We start from the raw sequence: 19,962 nt of genomic DNA on the forward strand, positions 1-19,962 counted from the left end.
CATGCAACAACCAGCAAGCTACAGTGCTGGACACCCTATGCCAAACAACTAGCAAGACAGGAACACAACCCCACCCATTAACAGAGAGGCTGCCTAAAATCATAATAAGGTCACACACAACCCAAAACACACCAGTGGATGAGGTCCTGACCACCAGAAAGACAAGATCCAGTCTCAAACACCAGAAAACAAGCACCAGTCCCCTCCACCAGGAATCCTAAATGACCCACTGAACCAACCTTACCCACTGGGGGCAGACACCAAAAACAACAGGAACCACGAACCTGCAGCCTGCGAAAAGGAGACCCCAAACACACTAAGTTAAGCAAAATAAGAAGACAGAGAAACACACAGCAGATGGCGAAGCAAGGTAAAAACCCACCAGACCAAACAAATGAAGAGGAAATAGGCAGTCTACCTGAAAAATAATTCAGAGTAACGATAGTAAAGAGGATCCAAAATCTTGGAAATAGAATGGAGAAAATACAAGAAACATTTAACAAGGACCTAGAAAATCTAAAGAGCAAACAAACAGTGATGAACAACACAATAAATGAAATTAAAAATTCTCTAGAAGGAATCAATAGCAGAATAACTGAGGCAGAAGAATGGATAAGTGACCTGGAAGATAAAATAGTGGAAATAACTACCGCAGGGCAGAAGAAAGAAAAAAGAATGAAAAGAATTGAGGACAGTCCCAGAGATCTCTGGGACAACATTAAACACACCAACATTCGACTTATAGTGGTCCCAGAAGAAAAAGAGAAAAAGAAATGGACTGAGAAAATATTTGAAGAGATTATAGGTGAAAACTTCCCTAATATGGGAAAGGAAATAGTCAATCAAGTCCAGGAAGCACAGAGAGTTCCATACAGGATAAATCCAAGGAGAAACACACCAAGACACATATTAATCAAACTATCAAAAACTAAACACAAAGAAAACATATTAATTGCAGCCAGGGAAAAACAACAAATAACATACAAGGGAATCCCCATAAGGTTAACAGCTGATCTTTCAGCAGAAACTCTGCAAGCCAGAAGGGAGAGGCAGGACATATTTAAAGTGACAAGGGCTTCCCTCGTGGCGCAGTGGTTGAGAGTTGACCTGCTGATGCAGGGGACACGGGTTCCTGCCCCGGTCTGGGAGAATCCCACATGCTGCGGAGTGGTTAGGCCCATGAGCCATGGCCGCTGGGCCTGTGCGTCCGGAGCCTGTGCTCTGCAGTGGGAGAGGCCACAAGAGTGAGAGGCCCGCATACTGCAAAATAAAAATAAAATAAAATAAAATAAAATAAAATAAAATAAAATAAAATAAAATAAAATAAAATAAAATAAAATAAAATAAAGTGACGAAAGGGAAAAACCTACAATGAAGACTACTCTACCCAGAAAGGATCTCATTCAGATTCTACGGAAAAATTAAAATCTTTACAGACAAGCAAATGCTAAGAGAGTTCAGCACCACCAAATCAACTTTACAACAAATGCTAAAGGAAATTCTCTAGGCAGGAAACACAAGAGAAGGAAAAGACCTACAATAATAAACCCAAAACAATTAAGAAAATGGTAATAGGAACATACATATCACTAATTACCTTAAATGTAAATGGATTAAATGCTCCCACCAAAAGACATAGAGTTGCTGAATGGATACAAAAACAAGATCTGCATATATGCTGTCTACAAGAGACCCACTTCAGACCTAGGGACACACACAGACTGAAAGTGAGGGAATGGAAAAAGATATTCCATGCCAATGGAAATCAAAAGGAAACTGGACTAGCAATTCTCATATCAGACAAAATAGACTTTAAAATAAAGACTATTACAAGAGACAAAGGACACTACATAATGATCAAGGGATTAATCCAAGAAGAAGATATAACAATTGTAAATATTTGTGCACCCAACATAGGAGCATCTCAGTACATAAGGCCAATGCTAACAGCCATAAAAGGGGAAATCGACAGTAACACAATCATAGTAGGGGACTTTCACCACTTTCACCAATGGACAGATCCTCCAAAATGAAAATAAATAAGGAAACACGAGCTTTAAATGACACATTAAACAAGATGGACTTAATGGATATTTATAGGACATTCCACCCCAAAACAGCAGAACACACTTTCTTCTCAAGTGCTCATGGAACATTCTCCAGGATAGATCATATCTTGGTTCACAAATCAAGCCTTGGTAAGTTAAAAAAAATTGAAATCATATCAAGTATCTTTTCTGACTACAATACTATGAGACTAAATATCAGTTACAGGAAAAAAACTGTAAAAAATAGAAACACATGGGGGCTAAACAATACAATATTAAATAACCAAGAGATCATGGGAGAAATCAAAGAGGAAATCGAAAAATACCTAGAAACAAATGACAATGAAAACACAACCACCCGAAACCTATGGGAAGCAGCAAAAGCAGTTCTAAGAGGGACGTTTATAGCAATACATTCCTACCTCAAGAAACACGAAAAATCGCAGCTAAATAACCTAAACTTACACCTAAAGCAATTAGAGAAAGAACAAAAACCTCTAAAGTTAGCAGAAGGAAAGAAATCATAAAGATCAGATCAGAAATAAATGAAAAAGAAATGAAGGAAATGATAGTAAAGATCAATAAAACTAAAAGCTGGTTCTTTGAGAAGATAAAATGATAAATCATTAGTCAGACTCATCAAGAAAAAAAAGGAAAAGACTCAAATCAACAGAATTAGAAATGAAAAAGGAGAAGTAACAACAGACACTGCAGAAATACAAAGGATCATGAGAGATTACTACAAGTAACTATATACCAGTAAAATGGAAAACCTGGAAGAAATGGACAACTTCTTAGAAAAGCACAACCTTCCGAGACAGAACCAGGAAGAAATAGAAAATATAAACAGACCAATCACAAGCACTGAAATCGAACCTGTGATTAAAAATCTTCCAACAAACAAAAGCCCAGGACCAGATGGCTTCACAGGTGAATTCTATCAAACATTTAGAGAAGAGCTAACACCTATCCTTCTCAAAGTCTTCCAAAAGATAGCAGAGGGAGGAACACTCTCCAACTAATTCTACGAGGCCACCATCACCCTGAGACCAAAACCAGACAAACATGTCACAAAGAAAGAAAACTACAGGCCAATATCACTGATGAACATAGATGCAAAAATCCTCAGCAAAATACTAGCAAACAGAATCCAACAGCACATTAAAAGGATCATACACTATGATCAAGTGGGATTTATCCCAGGAATGCAAGGATTCTAGACACTATAAAACTCTTAAAGGACAACACACACAGAACACTCTATGACATAAATCATAGCAAGACCCTTTTTGACCCACCTCCTAGAGAAATGGAAATGAAAGCAAAAATAAACAAATGGGACCTAATGAAAGTTAGAAGGTTCTGTACAGCAAAGGATACTGTAAACAAGATGAAAAGCAACCCTCAGAATGGGAGAAAATATTTGCAAATGAAGCAACTGACAAAGGATTAATATCTAAAATTTACAAGCAGCTCATGCAGCTTAATATCAAAAAAACAAACCAGTCCAAAATTGGGCAGAAGACATAAATAGACATTTCTCCAAAGAAGATATACAGATTGCCAACAAACACATGAAAGGATGCTCAACATCACTAATCAATAGAAGAATGCAAATCAAAACTACAATGAGGTATCACCTCACACCAGTCAGAATGGCCATCATCAAAAAATCTACAAACAATAAATGCTGGAGAGGGTGTGAAGAAAAGCCAACCGTCTTGCACTGCTAGTGGGAATGTAAATTGATACAGCCACTATGGAGAACGGTGTGGAGGTTCCTTAAAAAACTATAAATAGAACTACCATACTACTCAGCAATCCCACTACTGGGCATATACCCCGAGAAAACCATAATTCAAAAAGAGTCATGTACCATAATGTTCATTGCAGCACTATTTACAATAGCCAGGACATGGAAGCAACCTAAGTGTCCATCGACAGATGAATGGATAAAGAAGATGTGGCACATATATACAATGGAATATTACTCTCCATAAAAAGGAACGATATTGAGTTATTCGTAGTGAGGTGGATGGACCAAGAGTCTGTCATACAGAGTGAAGTAAGTCAGAAAGAGAAAAACAAATACCATATGCTCACACATATATATGGAATCTAAAAAAAGAAAAAAGGTTCTGAAGAATGTGGGGCAGGACAAGAATAAAGATGCAGATGTAGAGAATGGACTTGAGGACATGGGGAGGGAGGGAAGGGTAAGTTGGGACAAAGTGAGAAAGTGGTATGGACTTATATATACTACCAAATAGATAGCTAGTGGGAAGCAGCCGCATAGCACAGGGAGATCACCTCGGTGCTTTGTGACCACCTAGAGGGGTGGGATAAGGAGGGTGGGAGGGAGATGCAAGAGGGAGGAGATATGGGGATATATGTACATGTATAGCTGATTCACTTCGTTATAAAGCAGAAAGTAACACACCATTGTAAAGCAATTATACTCTAATAAAGATGTTAAAAAAAATACACATTCTTAGGACTGTGCTCCAGGCATCTGAATCGGAACTATGTTTTGGCAAGTCAGGGAAGTCAGGAGAGACAGCTCATTTCCCAGAGGAAATGAGTCTCAAAAAAGGATGGGAAGTGGTCAGGGAGAGGCTTGTGTGAGGCTGCTCTCAGGAGGGTCTGGGGCAGGGCTGGTGGGGCACACTGAATAAGATGGGAGTGGGAGAAGAGTGTTACAATCTGAGGGAGCAGCCCACATAACACCTTAAATGTGAGCAAGCATTTGTTACGATCACGTCCTAGCATACAGCGTGTCGCGAGGCAGGTGTACGTACACAGTCGAAAGAAATAAAACTTGTGACATAAGCTCTAGATCATTCAGGACCTTGGAGGGCTTGGACCGTTTTACAGAGTTTAGACTATTTCAATAGCAATTAACAGAGGAGAAATTTGCTCAGAGTCACCGTTAGGATGTTTGTGGCTTGAGCAATGGTGTAGGTGCCAGGAATATTTGTGGGAGTACAGAGTACAGAAGGAAAAAGGAGTCTTGGGGGAAGGTGAGAGATTCCATTTTGAACACAATTTTGAGATCTCCGTATTACCATCTAGTTGCAGTGAATGGTTCTAAAATCCAGGGGAAAGTTAAGAGCCACAAATCACTGATTGGACAAATATTAACTGAGCACTTCCTCTTTGCTACACTTTGCGCTCAATCTAGAAAATCAGCAGTGAAAGGAGGAGACAGGGTCCCCACCTTCCTGGACCCTGCATGTGGATGTTTATTGAAACCCTAGGAGTGCAAGAGTCATCCTGGATGGAGGTGTGGTTACAACTGGTAAAGACTGAGATGATGAGTGGCACATATTCTAGAAATGTTACCTACTAACCAAATAAGCAAAAATCAACAGCGATCATTGCAAATCAGATAATTAAAATACAATCAAAGGCAGCCAAGTGATCCAATGGCCATTAAAGAACTCTGAGAACTGAATGACATTAACAGATAAAAGGTGGTCCATGTGAAGATCAGGGAGAGGAATGAGAAACAGAGGGAATGGCTAAGGCGAAGACGCTGAGATGGGAGAGTGTGCACTCGAGGATCCCGTGTTGGGCTCTGAAAGCCTGGTTAACGCATGTGAATGTTAGCCTAAATGGGAGGGGAAATGGTTAGATGGTTTTAAGCCAGAGAGTGACTTGACGCAACTTATAATTTTTAAAGATAGTACTCTGGCTGTTTCGTGGCGAACTGATTTTGAAAGAGGAAGAGTGAAAGCTGGGAGATGCTTCAGGAGATTATTTCAGGCATCCGGGCAAGAGATGATGATGGATTGGTCTAAATGTGATTGGATTTGGTTTATTTTCTGAGAGTAGCCAGAATGGACTTGCTGATGAATTAAACGTAGGAAAACGAAGGAAAGAGAGGAACAAGGATAACTGCTAGTTTGGGGGAGTACGGGTGGAGGGTATGCCAATCACTGAGATGCAAAAAAAAAGAGGAGGTCGGGACCTTTGACTTTTTCACAAACTCTCATATTTGATAATGTTTTGTTGTTTTTCCAAGTACAATGTAAGCTACTTGAGGAGAAAGACCATAGTTCCTACCATAAATGATTTACTCTTCCTACCCCTATTTTTTCCAGTGGTCTCTGATATGGCAGTCTGAAAACAAGGAGTCCTTTTTGAATGAATGAGTAAATGAGAGAACGTGTCCTCAAGTTTAAGATGAGGCAGCTATTGTTATGCCTTGTTTTTCTACTGCTTGATTTTACTGTGTTCTCCTAGAGTATTAATGTCTGTCACGGAGTATCTGGTCTTTACAACACTAAAATATCAATAAAAACAAGTTGTAGCTCCTCCCTACACTTCTAAGAAAGAAACAGGTAAAATAAAGGAAAATATCTTAAAACAGGCTTTTCAGAGAGCAAATTTGTCTCTGTAGATGCTATTCAGCATCTGGAATTATTTGACTCCAGATGGATGTGGGATGGATGCACATTCAGTAAGTACCTATGTATGCCAGATATCATTTGGATGTGATTTAGACCTTACAGAAACACAGAAGGGAGATGATTTTATTATTATCGTTATTACTATTATTCCCATTTTATAGATGTGGAAACTGAGCCTCTGAAACAGAAAATGACTTGTATAAGGTCATTTAACAACAAGATGTATAGTCAGGAGTCAAACCAGGCCAGTCGGTGCTCATAGTTTTTGCTTTTTCACACCTGAGGGTTCCACGGGCATATACCAATAAGACTTGTTTCTGGGAGGTCAGTGGAGACCTAGGAGAGATCTATCCACAAGCTCATTGGCACTCAGAGGTCACTTCTCCCCAGGTTTCACAGATGAGCAGTGCAAGGATTCTCCAGGAAGACCTGCCAAGCACAGACACGTCTAGTTTGGGGCAGTCAAGGATCTGGAACCCCCTTTCTTATTTGGGCAACACACATCTGGAGGTAAGAAAGTTGAATCCAGTGAATGTGGTTTGTGAGAATTTTTTCCCCACTCAAATGAAACCCAGAATGTTGAGATGGCCAGCCCAAAGCCTTAAGGTCTGTGGCCCAGGATCATAGCTCTGAAAGCTACAGTTGTTTGCCTAACTACCCCTCTCCCAAGTGCCTGTTTTTGTTCATGAGCCTCTTGGCCCACAGGAGACGCTGAGGTAGGAGAAACAGTCATAGCAAATCATTCCCCATGAAATTCGCTTCTTCCGCTGTACAGACTGGAAAAGACATTTTCAAGCAAATCATACCAACAACTCCATTCTTACACTTCCCTTCCTCTCCTGGAAGTGTGCTATACTAGCTGTCCTTATCCTTTAAACTCTGTTTCACACCTCAAACCCAACTTCTTCTCCACACACAGTCACCATTTGCTTACTTCTGAGACATCACATAAACAAGGAAATAGTTCAAGTAGCTAGGTTTAATTTTGGCAACAGGAAAATTCGGCATTGAAGGAACCTTCTAGGACAGGGGTTCTTAACCTTTTTTGTGCCATGAAACCCTTTCATAGTCTGGTGATTCCTGTCGACCTCTTTCCAAATAATGTTTTCAAATGTGTAAGATAAAACACATAGGATTCAAAAGAAAGCCAATTATATGCAAAAAAGTTTCAAAATATTCAGAAAACAGGTTTTTGATATAGTTCTTTATACAACGCTTCACTGATACGTTAAATGAAAAGATCTAGCAGTCGATTTAATAACTACCAGAATTTTTAAGTGGTGATGATCCTAAATGATATTTAGAGCTATCTGCAACCAACATAAAGTGATACAAGAAATAGCTGTGATTCCTCTTAGTAACCGAATCATGGATGCGCTAAAATGTAGTCTGTCTACGTTCAAAAATGGAGGGAAATAAATTCTGTTAGTGGTTAGTGAAACTAAAAATACAGTGTTTCCTCCTCCAGGTTATGGGCCCCTTGAATTTAGGTTAAGAATCCCTGTTTTAGCGTCAGAATACTAGGAATATCACAAATTAAGTGGAACTCAAATATCTCTGACGTTTCCGGTCCTCGAAAGTGATACTTCCACTGATGACCTGCTGCAAAGTGGCCTAAGACGGTTCGGAGAAGAACAACTTTTTGGTGGAGAAAGTTAATCACGTAATAGTTTGAGGTGAGCGGAAGTTAGCTATAGAACCTTATTTACCAGGTAATAAAGAAAGTGAGTTTTAGATCAAATTCTGCTGTTATAAATATGAATATATGAAACAAACATTTGTGTGCATTCAAGTCCCTACTCTGTAAGCTTGAAATCTCCCCTTTCTGCCTTTGTAGATGCCCTGCCCGCCACCTTGCATGAAACTTCCACTCCAGGTAGATGTTATAACGTTCCAGAGGTGTAAAACTGTGACATTTACAGTCAGCTTCAGGCTATCAAGGAGCAGGCACAAAGGCATTAACGGATCAGGCGTCAGGGGCCATCCCTGAGAACACAGACTTTGGGCCTCCCTGAATTCCCACATTCTGTTCGTGCAGGTATGAGCAACGTCACTAAAATATTTTACCCAAGCCACATCTCCAGAACAGTTTTCATTCTATCTAACCAGAGTACAGTTCTACTAGAGATCATGCCAAAAAAACAGGTCACGACTTTCACTGAGTAAACCCTTGTCTGACGTTCCTTATGCTGATTAGAAAATCCTCAGGTGTCGACTGAGCTATAGATAGTTAAAGGGCTTTTAGTAGCCACCCTTGCAATTAGCCGTTTTCATATCATGTTAAGCTCTATCCTTGGTGTGTGGATTCTAGATTAAAGAAACTGAATGGCCCTAGAGTTGAAGCTGAAACTAACTAGCACACACATAATATTGTACAGTGTGTGCCAAAGTGTTGTAAAGTAAATCATTACAGACACTGTAATAGTCCCCCATTCAGCTTGAAAATAGCAAGTGTGATAATTTTAATAAGTTCTCTCACCAAGTATCTCTGGATGCCTGACAGAATGCTCACATGTCCCCAGATCTGCCCCGCTGTCACTTGGTACCTCAGCTGACTATCACTGAACCTTTCTGCATCTTCTCTTTTCACTCCTCATCATCCCCTCTTCTTTCCAACTACCAAAGCTTTAAAAACCTAGGATTGAAAGGAGATCCTTCTTTAACAAGGTCTTTAGTTTCTATTAATTATCTCACATTGTCTTGTTTAGCAAGATCTTGGATATATTAAAGGATGATCTATTTATTTATTGGTTTAGTCGTGTACTTTCAGTTTCTTACAAGGAAGGAAGATAAGAGGTCACATTAATTCCCGTTATTATTGCAAAAGTCTAAACATCTTTTTTCTATATAAGGCAGAGGCAAATGCGTTCATTCTAAAGGAACTAGAAAATATATGCTCGTGGCACTTGCAAGTTATTACAGTCTAATTGTAGTTAATTTTATTTTATTCTCAGGGACAAACTAATCTCTCGATAACACTTAGAGTGATTGATTAAAATCCACTCCTTGCTAAAATCAAGGTCTTTAGATAATTGATGTGCTAATAGACCCGCAATTATTTGAGGCTGTGCTTCCTCACGGAGAGCAAGTCAAGGAATGGATAAAGTCCAAATAAAGTACCTATTTTGCAACAGGAGCTGTGATAATTGCCAGGAGACAGCGTGCTTATCAGTTGTGAGAAGTTTTCATCCTTCATTAATATGGAGTTCAGCTGGACATCAGAGAAAGTGGCCCCCATGGGAATATGCTTTGAATCTCCCATTATCTCATTTTCCATACACTTGGCTGGACCCACTTTTCATCTACATTCACAGAGAGATCTGGCTTTTCACATATGAGCTTTTTAAACAATCAGCTAGCCATGAACCAGAGTTCCCAAAGTTCCAGGCAGTGTCAGCTGCTATAAATTTGGACAAGTGTGTACACCAATAAAGTATCAGTTTAAATGGCCCAAACTAAATATTTTCAGAAGTAGACAAAATAAATATTCCAAAGTGCTAACCTGTGAGTTTTCCGTTCTGTGGCTTGTGCCTGCATGGGCTCACTGCGTTGGGCTCTCCATCAAGGCTATAGGTCTGGATTGTCTTCAGACATCTCAGAGCGCTGCCCTGTCCTGCTCTAGACTGACTCCTGATTTCTTGTACTTCAGGCTGAGCCCTCTACTGAGTTGAAACATACCCACAGAGAGACTGGGAGCAATGCTTTAAAAACTCACTTAGTGAGACAACAACCATGTCCTTCTATCTTAGCCAGACTTGATCCAGGTAGCCAAAATGATAGAATTATTACTTGACGCCAATCAATATTATTTTGTCCTGGGTTTGGGAGAGAATGTTTAAGTGGGACCCAATTCTTTATGGCCTCAGCTCTCTTTATCTTTTTCCTCATAAAGAATATTCTCCTGGAAGTTTCTAGCTGAAGTTCATTAAAGATGATTCTTTACAATTATAATATGAGGGATGACTGGTTGATTTTTTTGACTCCATCCTCATTATGGCTCAAAACAAATATCCAAGGTGGTCAATTATTGTGGACAAATAACAAGAAAAATCAGCTGTTCAATTATTAGTAGAGTACGCTTTTCAGATACTACAATAATGGCTAACATATGTTGTGAGTTTACTAAGTGCCAGTCTCTGTGCTAAGTGTTTCATCTGCAGCATGCCACTTAATCCTCACAACAAAGAGGTATTATTTCTATTATATGACATCCCAGCAAGTACCATTCTTCTCCCCATTTTACAGATGAGTACACCGAGGAAGGGAAAAGTTAACTTGACTAGGGTCCCACGTGTAATAAGTAGCAGATCCCAGATGAAAAACAGAATGGTAATCAACTGTTTGATGAGAACATTCTCAGGTATGACCTGTGCTTTTCTGAATGAAACTTAGCGAGGGAGAGCTGGCCATCAAACATCTTAAGCAAATTCACCTTTTGCTGTTGCTGTTTAAGTACAATTTTGTCCCAGGAAATTCATAGTGAGTGACTGTGATTACATTTCCCTCATCTACATGCCTCCGACACGCTTGTTGAAGATGCTAATCTTGTACAAAGCTATCTTTGGAGTTGATGGTGCTGCCAATCCCACGCCTATGGGAAATGGAGAGATGACGTGCATAAAATAGAATAAAATGTATTAGGGCCGAGTTAAACTGCTAATAAGAATAATCACAGTAATAGATTCAAAAATTATTTAAAATCTAGTATTAATTACATAAGTCCATTTCAGAAGTCCTACTGATGTGATGAGAAATTCACAAATTCCATACAAATTGAAAACAGAAATTATATGGCTTATTAAAATACTTACTCTGTCTCTATGTTATCATATATGTAAATTTATGCACATATACATAAATTATACATTTGCATGTATAAACTTTAATTTATCAGGACTACTCAATTTCCTCTCCTAGTTAACAATTTAGTACTTATTAACCTTCAATATCCCCATCAAGATATACTGCCCTATCAATGATGATAAAACATACAAGCATTACAGAGTGTATTTTCTAAACAAAATTTGCTTCCCATTTTAGAAACTTGATGTCACCAAGGCATTACCATCAAATTTAACCCTGTATTTTACTTTAAGATAAAAATAGAGAAGAAAGCTTTCAAATCTGTAAGTCCAAGAAGAACTATAATTAGAATCCCTGGCTCTTGCTTAGGATGAATTCTACATCTTAGTTCAGCTTGACAGTAGGCTGATTTCTCATTCAATTTGAAGTTGAAGCCAGAATGAAAAGTGCTTTGGAAAAAAAAAAAAAAAAAACCTCTGGTTTCTGTCCTCATAATTCCCTTCTCCCCATGAAATGAACTTATGTGGAATATTTGAAATAGCATCTCAAATACACCCAGCTCTTGTCTATTTGTCATTAAAGACATTGGAGGGCTGAGTACCGAGGGGTCCATGGTGGATCAGTTTGGAAGGCTGCAACCTGAGAGGATCCAGGGAAACCTTGCAGACTCACTGGGGCAGTGGTCAGGCTGGAGGGTTCGAGGACTCTTAAAGAAGTTCATTTATTTTGCCACTCATATCTGCAGGGCTTTCCCACCAACAGTTTTTTTTTTTTTTTTTTTTTTTTTTTGTATCTCTATCTTTTGGGCCAAAGTGGCTTTTTTGTTTTTTTAATTTAATTTAATTTATTTTTTTATACAGTAAGTTCTTATTAGTCATCAATTTTATACCCATCAGTGTATACATGTCAATCCCAATCGCCCAATTCATCACACCACCACCCCATCCCCCCGCCGCTTTCCCCACTTGGTGTCCATACATTTGTTCTCTACATCTGTGTCTCAATTTCTGCCCTGCAAACCGGTTCATCTGTACCATTTTTCTAGGTTCCACATATATGCGTTAATATACGATATTTGTTTTTCTCTTTCTGACTTACTTCACTCTGTATGGTTTTGCTTGGGTTTTGAAACTCCAGACAGGCTCCCGTGGACTCTCAGCTTTCTTTTGACTTAAGGACAGAAGACCTTCCAGTCCATCTATCTCTGTGACTGAGCTGTCAAAAATGCCTGGTCTGAAAATGGATAGGCCTGTAGCTGGGAACTTACTGGCCAGGAAACCTCTAGTGGCAGGGCTCAAAACCCTCTCTGAAGATACAATATGGAAAGAAGTGAGTGGGGTTGACTCAGAAGTTCAGGCTAGAGGTCGAAGCATTACCCACAAAGAAGGAGACCAGCTTCCTAACTGGTCTTATCGTCTCCACTGGAGTAATCGTTCTCAAGTGTTGGTTATGCTACTCCCTTGCTTAAGACATTTCAATAACCAGGGCTTGGGGCAAGCACACAAATGGAATCCCACATACATATAACTAAATATACAAAAACTATTCAATTTACCAAAGTGATAAATAGAATATGTCCTGTGAAAAACATGCCTTTATATTGATAAAATATCAACATAACATGTCAAGCTATGGTTTTTTATATGAAGTCAGGAAAATTGTAAAAACAACTGAATTGTATCACTGCTGTGCTTTTTTTTTTTTTTTTTTTTTTTGCGGTATGCGGGCCTCTCACCGCCGTGGCCTCTCCCGTTGCGGAGCACAGGCTCCGGACGCGCAGGCGCAGCGGCCATGGCTCACGGGCCCAGCCGCTCCGCGGCACGTGGGATCCTCCCGGACCGGGGCACGAACCCGCGTCCCCTGCATCGGCAGGTGGACTCTCAACCACTGCGCCACCAGGGAAGCCCCGTTGTTGTGCATATTTGAGCATTCTGTTTAGAATCAGGTGAGTTTAGAATGGGTAATAAAAGCACACAAAAATATAGATTTTGTGTATGTCTATAATATTCATTTTAGCAAAATTACTAATTATGTTATTTTAATCAATATTTTTATATAATTTATGTTCTAGTGATCTAAGGGATTAAAAAATATTCCAAGTATACAAAAGTTTAATATAGTTTCACTCATTAAAGATGTAAGTTGTAAGTACAAATGAAAAATTAATATTTTTTCATATTTTCAAAAAGTCTTTTCTTCCAAAATATTCAGTTATCTATAAAATTAAAAGACAAATTCTAATAAAAGACTATCAAAAGAGTGAGTAAACTGTTCTAACATAAAGCTGAAATTTTTATGCAATTTTAAAGCATTTAATATTTTCATAGAAATAAAGCCTTTTGAATTTTAGCATTCAATGTAAAATTATCATGCTTTATGTGTTTTCATGTATATATTTTTGTGTATATATTGTGTGTGAGTGTGTATGTATAGAGAAAGATAAAAAGTGGGGAGAGAGAGAGAATTTTTTTCTAGTAATATAATATTTAATACTGTACAATATTCCTTTGCCTTCACTGTGCAAATTTTGTGACTACAAACCTTAATTCCCCAATTAGGAATTAGGAATTCATTCTAATTTGTTCTTTGTCTACAAACTAGAACATTAAAGATAAGCAAGGAAATGGATGCTCTTCTGGTCCAATTTGAAAACTATCCTTTGTTAGGCAAGAATCTATCGCATACATATTATCTGAGAAGTTTTAAGTCAATTAGCAGAAATTAATAAAAGAAAATTGCTTCCATTTTTTCTCCTCTCAAGTGGACACAGGGCCAGCTGTGGAGGGGTGCTTCCCTGGGTCCTGAGCATTCATCACAAGAGCTGCTGTTTTGGATTATGTGTTGAACTGGGCCAGCAATGACTGCTAAATCTGGAGCACAGAGGTGGTCTTGCATGCTTTAATGACTTTATTTTGTGTGTGTGATTGTTAAAGAAAAGCCTCCTAAAGCATGGGTTCCGGAGCAAGGGCCCCTCTAGCCTGAGCCTATGAGCAGTTATGTCAATAACTACTCTGGACTTTACACCAAAATTCATGTATTTTAAACACAGTAGAGAAAACAGGACTCTTTATGGGCAAACTCCTGTTTTCTTTTTTCCACTAGATGCTTTCCTCATTCTTCCATGTTCTCCTCCCCAGCCAAGGGAAAGGAACTTTATTCCCTGTTCTTCTTATTTTTAATATTGGGTGCTTTGAAAAACTCTAGTCCTTTTGCTTTCAAACACTTTCACTTCACCCCTTCCTGATCGACTGGTCATTAAAGACTCAGATCAAACATCAGATATCACCATTTCTGGGAAGCTTCCTTCTCACACCTATCTGGGTGAGCGTCCCTTCTAGGCACTCCTACAGCACCCTGGGTCTCCCTCCTTCATAAAACTGGTCACACCGTATTATAATCTTCTAATAAGAAGACCCTTCCTAATTACTTTCATGTTAAGGGCAAGAACTGCATTTAATTTGATTTTATAATCCCTCCACGTCATCAATTGATACATCATGGATGCTTAATAAACATCTGATAAAAAATAAGCTATTAAATAAATTAAGACACTTAACAGTTGAATTGTCACCAGTGTACAGATGATATCAACTCTATTTATATTCATTCATTTGTTCATTGCCGGAGAGCAAAACATGGTCAAATCAAAGCCAATCCCTGGGATGTCCATCCAGAACAAGCCCTTCATGGAGTCATCAACAAATGCACTCCCCTCAACCTACATAAACTTCTGTTCAAATAGAAGCTGAGTTAGATGGCATCAAGTCTCACACATATTCAGCTTGCTCCTTATAAGCCTCAATTTCTTCCCTTTGTCACCACATGTGGGAAAAGACAGCTGATGCCAGTGTTTCATGCAGAGTTTTCAAAAAGGTCAACTAGCATTCAGATTTATGCTGGTAAAATTCATTCCTTCTCTTTCAAAAATTTAATGAGAAAGGACAGCTTTGTGAAATGGAGGAGCAAGAACAATATTGCTTAAATAAATTGGAATTTGCACTTTGATTACCCTGCAGTTTCTGCCATACTTTACTGGAAATGTTCCCTGCGGTGCAGGCTTTCTCTGGAGTGACATCATCATATGAAGCCATCCTCACTATAATTATTTCCATCCATATTTGTAGAGAACATAGCAAGAACATTCGGTAAGGAATACCTGACGCATACAGAACAATTTAAAACTGTAGAGTCACCAGAAAGCCCCCATTAAAAGGCAAATGATACATCTTTATGCATGCCTCAGACCCCAAAGGAGATATTTCACATTCGCACTAGAAAAAAAAGAGTCTCTTTCAAACAATAAGACTCTGATAAGAGCAAATATCCTATGCCATGAAATAACAAACAGCATGGGTAGTTTCAGTTGCTTTCCTTGGAGTAACACTTTAAGCAACTGTGACATCGAAGGAGCTGGCATATTTTAGTTCACATTGTCAAATTTAAATCCTTCTGGAATTTAAGCAATGTCAGTGCTAATAACAAGTATTGGGATTTTAAATTTCTATTCTTGGAAATCTTGGTTTCCCTATTGGGGAAATTGATTGCTGTCTTTTGAATGTGTGGGTTGTTTTCTTTCAATTTTAATAAAAGTGAAAACACCAATATGAGTATTAATTTTCTCAAAAATCAAGTAGCTCTCTGAAACACGTTTTTTTTTTTTACAATTTAAATGAAATAAATGTGAAAGCTGTAGCTGTCTTCCCTCACAATTTGCAGCTCCCCGATTTCTTGGGGGCTCACTGTAGTGGGGACAGGGTTGGGCTGGGGTGGAATGCACTCCCACTGCTGTGAGTTACAGGCTGTGGGTAGGTTCCTTGTCTCCTGGAGAAGAGAAGCTTCTACCATTTGCTCACTGGGGCTTTGGTTTTGTTTTCAATGTAGAAAAACATGCATTTAACGCTGCGATGAATGATCCAAAGGCCCAAATTCACTCATTCATCTCTTCATTCATTCAACATAACAACTGAGGAGAAGAAAAAGGCGTTGAATATGAAGGTAAATTGAAAAATTTACCCAACAGCGTGAAAACGTGATTCTTCCTTTTCCCTCTAACCACTATTTTCAGACCTGCGCCCTAAAAGCCCCCTTCTGTGTCGTTTAATGGCATCTGGATCAGATTCTATCATTTTTAACTATTACCGGTTGCTTAAAAAGTTCAAGCTAATCTAACTCAATTTAAAATTTCAGTCTCCAGCCGCTGTAATGCTTTTGCTTCCCCAAGTCCAGTGTGGCCCTCAGCCCTGCTGGCCACCACCTGCCGCTACCTCTCCTATCTCTCCTCTCTCTCCTGAGGTCTCCTACCTCTGCCTTGTCCCACCAGGAGGATGGGTGGGACAAAAACGGGAAAAAGGCCCTATATGGCGCCGCTATGTGTCATCTTTAGGCTAATGCCCAAGCCCCGTGTCGCAGGTCATGAAAGCTTGCTATGGCAGGGGGAGAATGCTGGTCCTTCCTGAGGCCCTGCAGAGGCACCACTCCCATGAGCCGTGTGACTTAGCGTAACCTCCCCCGCCTGCCTCCTTGGCTCTGGCCCGCTACAATACACCCTCAGCATCTTAACGTTGGGGTCTTCTCATAAGGCAGACTGACCACCTGCCTTCATAGTTCTCCACGATATCCCCAAAGTCCCAGGGACAGATTCTCTCAAGCTTGAGCTTTACTGACATCTATTTTGGCTGCTTGAAGAACATCCTCTTACATATTCTTGGCTTCACAATTTTACTCGGAATTACAATGTATTTAATAAAAACTCAGATGTGAAATGAGGTCAGTATTATATAGTTATCTAAGCAATAGACGATCACCCATGTTTACGGGCCAGTATCACAGACCCATTTAAACCAGTGGTCAAACACCCACCCTGATTTATGCTGAAGTGCAGAAGCCACCATTACAGCCTCACTTGTCTGGATGTGAGCCACTCTTGGGGCTGAGCTTACAGGGTATCCAGTGTGCTTTCATTTGCACATGGCACAAAAGACATTAGTCAAGCTGACTGTCTATGATAATGCTGTCAAGAGCTGTCAAATACATATATTTTCACTATTCTCACATTTCCCGTTTCCTTGACAGAAACTGGTGACGGTAAGTGGCAGCAATTGGGTCCAATTCTCAAACTTAGGAACTAGGTTCTGACCTCATTTGTAGCAGAATGAAATATCTCTGTTAAAATATTTTACATTTTCCATTGTTTCTTAGGGGCACATGCTAAACCCTGTAAGGAAAGCGAAGTCACGTTGCCCTGACGGTGGATGGTTTTCTTCTCACTAGCTTTAAGCTCACGAGGATCTCATCACTTTTTAAAGTTCATAATCAGAAACTAGAAACGCTGACTCTCACGGAAAACTCTATTTCTGGGATTTGGTTAATGAGTTACCCCAGTCACTAAATAAAGTTCTATGTGCCAGAAAAGAAACAGTTACATTAAACAAGTCTGCCAAATATTTTAAGTACAGAGGGAACATTAGGAGATTTAGGTTAAAGATGGGTGTTTTCTACCATCACAACAATGAGCCCTTAACTCCCTGTTTGAATAGGAAGGGTTTTAAATAAATCACCTATAGCCTTCATAAATCGCATGCTTCTTTCACACATGTTTTAAAGAAACTTAACGCCTCTTCGACTATACATTGTAAATAATATTGACCAGGAGGCAAGTAACAGATAGACTGTGGATAAGTGCTTTAGAAGTTGGTTTAACTCTTTGCACTTTCTTCATTTTTCAAAGAACATTAAATTAACACTCATAATCCATCCTTAGATCTCACTGAATAGCCCTCTTCCTTATTAATGCAAAAATATTCAAATGTTGAGCTGTTTAAAAATTTTCCATGAAGTTATAAATGCTAATCTACAGCTTTCAGAAATTCTTTCTTAGAAATTTCCAATGTAAATTTATAACTTGCTACCACGAGGGGAAAAAAAACGCAACTTTTTACTATTATCACCTTAGAAAGGGAGGTGGAAGTATTTTATCATAAAGAAAGCTGGGGCTCTGAAAAAAATATGTTTTGAAACTATGTAAATGCTTGCTGCTATGTGTGTGTAGAGAAATGTGTTCTTCTTGAGGGACATGGCATAATTTTACGTAAAAATACTTCTGTGGTTGATTTCCCCCAAATTTCTCAATAAGTGTCTCTGGTGAGTTTACCTGCAAATGCTAACAGAATCCCTGGATAAGGCATGAGACACAGCACAGTGAGTGCTGAGTGGCTCACCAGTGTTCACCAGTGAGAACAGGACCTGCCCGGGCATCACAGTCACATCCAGACTATACAAAATCTGATCATTTTGCTTGGTTCCAAAAACATTCCCCAAATTCCCTTTCCCACTTATCTCTTATGACAATTCTACTTTCATTCTCTTTATCTTTAGCTTCAATTTTTGTTTATGATTTATAATAACTGTCCATCATCCCAATAAGGATTCAAAAGGTTAATGACACAAGAAAAAAAACCAAAGGGCCTGAGAGTAAAGCTTAATTAGGAAATTTATTAATTTTCATTTCTGTGCATATTCACATTAAAATGCAATTTGGTTCCATTCCACCCAAATTTAAATTCTAGATAAATTATGCCAGCATATCTAGATCAAGAAAGCTGAATAAAGTTTTATTTTTAATAGAAGAGCTCATAAGATATATAGATGTTACCCAAATGAAAATGTAAACAATTCATAAATGTTTCAATGATTCTAACTCGTCTACCTTAATCTTAAGCTCTGGAATTTATGTAATGAAGTTACTAATTGAGATGATCACAAATTACCTTATCATTTTATTCAATGTGAGACATCCATTAATTTGCTACGCCACCCAATGTTTCCTGGTTATGCTGCTAAAATGATTTTTTTTCCCTGAAATAGCATCACTGTCTATTTTCAGAAAGTCAGTGTTCAAAGCAGAGTCCAATTCCTAATGACTATTAATACCTTCTTTAGTGACAATAAAATAACTCCTGAAATGAAATCTTAGGTACAGTGAAACTATTTTATGTATCTAGGTGCCTCTTACACAGTAACTAAGCAAAAACGGAAAAGAAGCCGTAGAATTTTACCTCCCTGAGAAGTGTTCCTTGGGTGTGCAAGACTTGGCAATCTTCTATCATTCAATTTCTTTAGAAAAAAAAATAATTCTTCAAAATACCATAAGCAACATCCTTTCATTCAATCATTTATTAATTCATTAGGCATTTATTCTGTGCCTACTGAACCCTAGCGTACGTATTAAATGTTAGAAAGTTATTTCAATGTATTGCTATGTCAATGTAGCTGAAATCTCAGAGATGGTAACCAACAGAGAGGAAGACCAGGAGGTTCAGCTAATATTTGATGCATTTTATCAGGCTTCAGGAACACAACGGGGAACCGGGGTCTTTGGTGACTGACTGCACGTATAGTGAGCAGGGCAGCGAGGTTAAAAAGGCAGCCAGACAGCTACAATGAATTCAGCAAACTACATCTCACTAACACATTTGGTTTTAAAAAAAATGTATGAATTCTGAGCTACCTTGAATCACTAGCAGGCTCTTTCTAATTACTAACAATGACGAGTCTGCCCTCTCAGCTGCAGCTGGATGCCCCAGGCATCTTTAGAGCAAAACCAACAAATGATTGGAATACTATGATTTAAGCTCAAAACCAAAGCACAGTTGGAGATTTTTTTACAAGGCTGCTTGAAAGTCTTGTGTCTACAGTTTGCA

This window comes from Kogia breviceps, chromosome 10 (assembly GCF_026419965.1).
Source record: "Kogia breviceps isolate mKogBre1 chromosome 10, mKogBre1 haplotype 1, whole genome shotgun sequence".
Classification (NCBI taxonomy): Eukaryota; Metazoa; Chordata; class Mammalia; order Artiodactyla; family Physeteridae; genus Kogia; species Kogia breviceps.